Source organism: Macrobrachium nipponense, chromosome 34, assembly GCF_015104395.2.
Source record: "Macrobrachium nipponense isolate FS-2020 chromosome 34, ASM1510439v2, whole genome shotgun sequence".
Taxonomy (NCBI): Eukaryota; Metazoa; Arthropoda; class Malacostraca; order Decapoda; family Palaemonidae; genus Macrobrachium; species Macrobrachium nipponense.
The window spans coordinates 16,334,297-16,341,988 of NC_061095.1; positions in this window are offsets into that span (position 1 = coordinate 16,334,297).

The following is a 7,692-nucleotide window of genomic DNA, read 5'->3' on the forward strand; positions in this document are numbered from 1 at the left end:
GAAGCTTCCAGTGATGTGGAGGGGTAATGCGAAAGCCTGGGTAACGAGGCTTTTGTTCACGGAGTGGGTAAATATGTGTTTCGGCCCGACAGTGATGAAATTCTTGAAAGAGAAGCGCCTCCCTCTAAAATGCCTGCTGGTGTTGGACAATGCCCCTGCTCACCCTCCTGGCCTTGAGGAAGATATCCTAGAGGAGTATTCCTTCATCAAGGTTCTTTATCTTCCGCCTAACACCACCCCTCTCCTCCAGCCCATGGACCAGCAAGTGATATCGAACTTCAAGAAGCTGTATACGAAACATCTTTTCAAGAGATGTTTTGACATCACCGATGCCACAAACCTCACCTTGCGTGAATTTTGGAAGGAGTATTTCGATGTTGTGATATGCATCCAACTCATCGACCAAGCTCGGCAGGAGGTTTCGAGGCGAACCTTGAATTCCTCATGGAGGAAACTCTGGCCCGATGCCGTATCTGCCCGAGACTTCGAGGGATTCGACGTGGGCGAAGCTGGTACTGCAGATTCAGAAACAGTTGATGATCCTGAAACTCTTTTGCAATCAGATCTTGACGAGATCATTGCACTCGGCAAGTCCGTGGGGCTGGTTGTCGACGAGGACGACATCAACGACCTTCTCGAGGAGCACCAAGAGGAGCTTACGACGGATAACCTGAAGGAGTTGGAGGCCATGTAACATAACGTCGTTCAAGAGGAGTTCTCTAGCAGCGGCGAGGAGGAGGAGGACGACCCTATGACAGCGGCAGAAATTAAGGATGTTCTAGCTGCTTTTCATAAGGTGCAGTCATTTGTAGAAAAGAGACACCCTGAAAAGGCTTACACAGGTCGTATGCTTGCACAGTTCGATGACGTTTGCTGAGTCGTTTCAGGAACATTGTCAAAAGTAGGCAGGAGCAATCTTCCTTGGATAGTTATTTTTTATAGAGGCCTTTAGCATTAGCAGGAGTAAGCAAAAAGGAAGAACCAAGTGATACTAAAAAACAGAAAGTTGAAAGTGGTGAAGAAGTTGAAATTTTGTAAAAAAAAAAAAAAAAAAAAGTATAAAAAAGTAAAAAAATGTTAAAATAAAAAAAAAAATAAAAAAAAAATATATATATAAGGTTTTTTTAGTTTTTTGTAAAGTTAAGTGTTACAGTTTTGTTAATGTGTTTCGTAAAGTTTAGTTTATGTATGTTTTCCTTATATTTTTTTATGTTTTGTAAAGTTAAGTGTACGTAGGTATCTGCCGTTTGTCCTTCTCCTCTGTTGCCACTTTCGGAGATAGCCTCACTCGAAAGGTAAGCTTCCACATTTTACTACATATGTACGTATGTACGTACAGTATTTCTTGTATGCCTTGTACACTAATACACTTTATTTACAGGTATATTAACAGTACGTATTAAGTTAGGTATTGAATGGTCCAAATTGTTGTAGTATTTCATTGTTTATAGGTCAATTTAGCTTTATTATGAAATTTACTGGGGTGTTTTTGGAGGGCTTATAACGGATTAGCCATTTTACATATAAAATGTGGCCCAAGATGCGAAAAGCTCATGATACGAAGGCCGCCTCGGAACGGATTAATTTCGTATCTCGAGGTACCACTGTGTATATATATATATATATATATATATATATATATATATATATATATATATATATGTGTGTGTGTGTGTATAATTTTTTGTGTATATTATGTCTTTGTGTTTGTGTGTATATGTATGCATGACAATGTATGGGTCTTTTATTTTTTTTATAACTATACTACATGACGATGAAAAGTCATTTACAAGGAACTGGAGGGTTCTTTATTTACACAACGTATGTAGTAAATAAAACGTTATTTTTTTTTCAATTTTGCATGGCAAGGAAAAGTTCTTATTTTTCTTCATTTCTTGACATTGGAACCTTTTTTTCCCTTTTTATTTTACCACTATGGCAATGGAATGTCCTTTTTACATTGCATGATAGGAAAGTTTTTTATATATAATTTCCATAGCAATGGAAGGTCCTTATTTTACACTGCATGATAGTGATAAATATCCCTTTTTATACTGGACATTGCAAGGGAAGCTATACTTTGTATACATAACATGACATGGCAATAGAAGGTTGGTTTTCTTCTCTGTATGGCGGTGAAGAATCTTTTTTGTTACTTTTTTGCATTTACAGAAAGGTTCTCTTTTGCACTGTATGGCGATTGCAAGACCTTTTTTTATTATACTGTGCATGACGGTGTAAGTCTTATACTTAGCATGGCAATGGACTGTATCCCGTGAAATAGTATCACCTACATGTGCCCTCTCACGAAGCACTGTAGGTATTAGTTCCCTCTCCTTTACCTCGTGTAATTTTTTTCGTTGCTCGTTTTTCCCCTCTTGCTGTCCAGCTTTTTCCAGTTTTATCTTATTCCTTCTGTTTCCCTGCCTTTAAGAAATATTCCCTTACTAGGCCTAGCTATTACCTGTAAAGACGAATCAGTGTTTCCTCTGAACCACTTTATAATGATCTTAAGAGGCCCATATAACAGGGCATTTGTGGCCTCTCCAGTAGTCGTCAAATTTGTTTCCCCTCAGATAGAGTGACGGTTTTTATTGAGTGAAAGATTGTTAGCTGCTGTTCCAGGCTCAAGGACCTATGCTGGCATAGCATAATCTAATCCTTATCAATAACAGTATTGGCTGATAGGTTACTAATAAGGCAGTAAGGATCGTGGTGAATGTGAGAAAAAAATACAAATTGGAGATAGACAAATTAATGAGTACCACTAAATACAAGGAGAAATACTGAGAAGCACTAATAAACAATGAAAGTGGAGAGGCATGGTAGAAGCATTACTTGTTTTATCATTCAAAATAGCCATCAGATAACTCGACCCTCATCTAGTTCAATGGCGTTACTTTGAATTTCTTCCCTTAATCTGACGGCGACGGGAATCAGTCTTTCAGAGCTTTGGAATGAAGGAAAGGGTTTGGCCTGGAATCGCTGAGGTTAGCCTAACAATGACTTGTGCAGTCTGACAGTTGTAGATTAGTACTATGATTTAACATCTGTTTTATGAGGAATACTGTTGCAAATAAAGTAATGTACCTTCTTAAGTATTGTCTTAGGTGGATACAGATATTTACCCTTAACCAGGTCAAAACGGGGGAAAAAAATACAGGTTTAGAAGGAAAACGGAAACTTAGGCCTAGTCGTGATACAAGCAATAGACTCTAGGCTACTGCTTTCAGTCAGTGATGTTGTTTTCCATGTATAATCCCTAAATGTCCTTTCCTGTGCCATTATTTATAGCGCTGCATGCTCCCAGTCAAGTTCTTTGACCTTGAAGTCCCTTCGGTCTAAATGATGCAGTGCGCCAATCGCCTCCACACCTGTGCAGGTGATACGCCGTATCGGCTACACAACGCGAGGTGCAACATGTAATGGGTATTAATGGGTTGTGTGAGATAGTGGGCGTGGCGGTGGAAAGTAGTAGAGAGGGAAGGGGGGAGAGAGAGGAGAAGAAGGGTAAGAGAGAGAGAGAGGGGACCTGAGAAGAGGGAAAGAAGTAGAGTTGGGGTGGGTAGGGGAGTGGGGATGGAATCGAGGCTCGAGGGGTCCCCCTCACTGACACCAGTCCCCAACCACAGTCAGTGTGGTGTGTAACGTCTGTGGTGGAGGTCGTCGTCGCTCCTGCTCTCGTTTCTTTCCCGGGCGCTCTGTGGTACTATAAAGTGCGACTGAAACGGCATCGCTTTTCCTGGTTTTCATTTTTTTATCTTTACCCCCCAACTCGAGAGGCGGCCGCTTCTAGCTATCATTTCTCATTTTCAAATGGCCGTTTTTTTAAATGTAGAGATTTAGTTCAGTGTTCGTGGCGAACTTCAAGATTCCACCGAGAGGGTTTTATTATTATCATCATCATTCAAGTTTCCCGCTGGGATCTGGAGGTGGAGAATATATATATATAAGTTTTTGATTCCGCCGTCTCGCCATTCACGTGGTTAACCTCGTTCTGCAAGTCTGGTGTGTGTGTCTCTCTCCCTCTCTTCCTCTCTCGCTCACTCACCTGAAGTGCAACAACAACAACAACTGCAAACAGCAACAAACAACCTGCCTTTTGCCGCCGCCGCCGTCATCCGCAGTTAGAAGTTTTCTCTCCAAAACAACTGTCATCTGATAATAATGGGTGAGTTACCGAGTTCGCCTTCGTGATTGGCGCGCACGCGCGCCTGGTTCATTCATAAGGTTCATGTGCGCTGGCACCCGGGGAGAGGGTGAAGGCGTTTTAATTATAGGTTTTTTATCGGTTTATGGGCTTTGTTTTTAACGTATCTTGATTGTTAAGTAACGCTTTTAGGGACATTGCACTTTGAAAAAGTGTTCCCGACGAGTGTCATCTCTGAGTAACAGTAGACAGACACCTTAGGCCGAGTTACCGGTCGCGGCTTTGTGTCCCCGCCCATTTCTCTCTCTTTCTCTCTTTCTCTCCCTCTCTCTCCCCTTGCTGTCCATTTCCCCATATCTCTTCTCCCTGCCACTTCCCCTCTTCCCCCCCCACCCCCTTTCGTCAATTCTTTCTCCCTCCATACCAATTTCCCCTCTTGTCTCTGGCCAACCTTAGTCCTATAGCTGCTCTTCCGCCACCCTCTGTGGCTTCTTTCTTCCCCTCTTTGCACACCGTCATATCCGTTTTCCGGTATATGCCATCCTATTTTTTGGTTATTAGTTCAGATTATGTTTTTTTTTTCTGCATCTATTGCAGGACAGTATTATGCTTTTGTATTTTGAGTTATTTGTTAGGCTGTGTTATTAACTGAGTAGTGGTTGAGAACTATGAGCATTAGACTAATACAATAATATACGGCCTTGAAAATCCGTACAATAGCCTAAGGCAGTATTTATAGTGATGTAATACTTACATTAGTCTAGGGCAGTTGTTTTCGTGATATTAGTTTCTGATGCTACAATAATATGGCTTCTCTCTCTCTCCTCTCTCTCTCTCCTCTCTCTCTCTCTCTCTCTCTCTCTCTCTCTCTCTCTCTCCCCTCGTAATCAAGGTAATTTGCATAATAACGAAGTATACAGCAGCATCGCTTAATGGATTTGGGCTTTTACCTTATATTGGCAACAGCTGTTATTCTTTGGGATAGGAATTCGGTGGGGGGAGGGGGGGAATTGAATGTTCCGGTCATCTCCAAGGGATTCTTCCGTTGCCATATGGGGCTGTGTGAGACTGGTCTTCTCATTTCCCTACCCGACACACCCCTTTCTCTCTCTCTCTCTCTCTCTCTCTCTCTCTCTCTCTTTCTCATCATATACTTACCCCACATATATATATATTATATATATATATAATAATATATATATATATATATATATGTAGATGAAGCTGTATCCTCAAGGGAGTGGAGAATTTTGCTTTCCTGAACATTAAGGCCCTTACCTTACTCTAATATATATATATATAGATATATATATATATATATATATATATATATTTATATATCTATATATATATATATATAAAAAAAATATATATATATATATATATATATATAATATATATATATATATATTGGATATATATGTATATAAACATTTATATGTACTTGCATGTATAAAAGGTATATTGCACTTTGACGAAGCATCAAAAGTTCAGTAAATTTTTACGATAAATAAGTAACAGAGAGAGAGAGAGAGAGAACTAGCATTATACCGCTTCTTTGGTAAGATAATAATAACTGTTATATATAGAAGTTTGTTCACTTTCTCATCTCGGTTTTCACACCATAGGAGAATTTATTAATGAATTTCAGTAACCTGTGAACTATGATTGTTAGGTTTTTCGTTAAAATATTTGAGCATCATAGCATAGCTTGAATTTGGGCTGAGTGGATTATCAAAAAATCTAGATTATAACACTTTTTATTTTTATATATAAAAAGTGTTTATCTTCTAGAATTGTCAAAAGACTCTCTCTCTCTCTCTCTCTCCTCTCTCTCTCTCTCTCTCTCTCTCTCTCTCTCTCTCTCTCTCTCTCTCTCTCTCTCGTGGCCTATGCATTTCCCCTCCACTGTCTAGATGAAGTCTACCACAAAGGAGAAGAGAAAGAAAATGCTGAGCATTGTACATTCACAATGGATCAGGTACAGGATGTTACCTGCTTCTCCTCCTCCTCCTCCTATTCTTTCCCCTTATTCCCCAAAACCTTGCTCTTCAAAATGGTACAAATCAGATTTACAAAATGGTGTATCATGCCTCTGAATTCCAGCCGTTATGAGAACTATGTGAAGTCCTTTTGCTGTGAGTTAAAATTTAGAGGATACAAACGTTTGATAAGACCATTCAGTTAAATGACCTGGTAATTAGTCGACTGTGGTAGGTAGTAGCTAGGGTGATGGTTTTGATGTCTTAACTTTTTTTTTCGAGATATTTGAAAATCACTGTAAGGTAACACTTGGAGATACCGCCTTTAATGGAGAAAGACGAACGATTGTGTGTGTGTGTGTATATAATATATATATCTATATATATATATATCTATATATATATATATATACTAATATATATATATCATATATATATAATATATATATATATATATATATATATATATATATATATATATATATATACACATACTTACATCGAGCTACAAATTTCCTTTAATATTTAATTCGCTCTACTCAGAATAATATATTTTCATATATGCGTTCTGGAATTGTTGGGTTCGATGGTTCGGGCCCGTGAGCCGACAAATCTCTTATCGAGTAAAAAATTCCTCTTCGGTTAGCATGTATGAAAATATATTCCGAGGTTGAGCGAATTAGATATTAAAGGACATTTGTAGCTCGATGCATGTATATGAATCACGGGAATGTGATATGACATATATATATATATATATATATATATATATATATATATGAAATTATACAACTTGTATTTGCTTTCATTTTGCTTGATTGCAGTGGGTATCGTTTGATTATTTTCAGTCATGTTATATCTTCATCACAGCTAAAATAGGCTACTATTTAAAGATAAATTTCATGAACAGTATAATATTGAATCTAAGGTAAGCTTCGGTCATTGATTTAGTTAGGTGGTAGATGGAAGTAGGCTAATTTGGGAAAGGTCTTGAAGATAATGGCTGGTCACAAAGGAAAGTCTAGACTAGGAATTATTTGTTTCTATGAAGGTTTCTTACGTAAGTGAGTTTAATCGTGACTCGTTTCGTCAGAATGACTTTGTCTCGATCATAATTCTGTTGGGAACAATAGTAGTCTAATTGAACTTCCGTAGTTAATTTATTAACTTAACAAAGAAAAAATGAAAATAATGAGCTATTATTTTCGTTTTTAAGAACTTGTTAATACCCCTACTTTATATAGCATCTAATCCGGGAACTTTAGCGTATGCTCATACATTTATAATGCACACACAAAAACATACATTAATTATATATATATATTATATATATATACTATATATATATATTATATATATATATATATCATCTATATATATATATATATATATATTATATATAATATATATATATATATATATATAGATATATATATATATATATATAGGTGTGTGTTACGTTCGTCAGCAGTTGCATAAAGAATCGTATAAAGTATCTATATACATATTGTGTTTTATATATATATATATATATATATATAGCTATATATCACGCATATA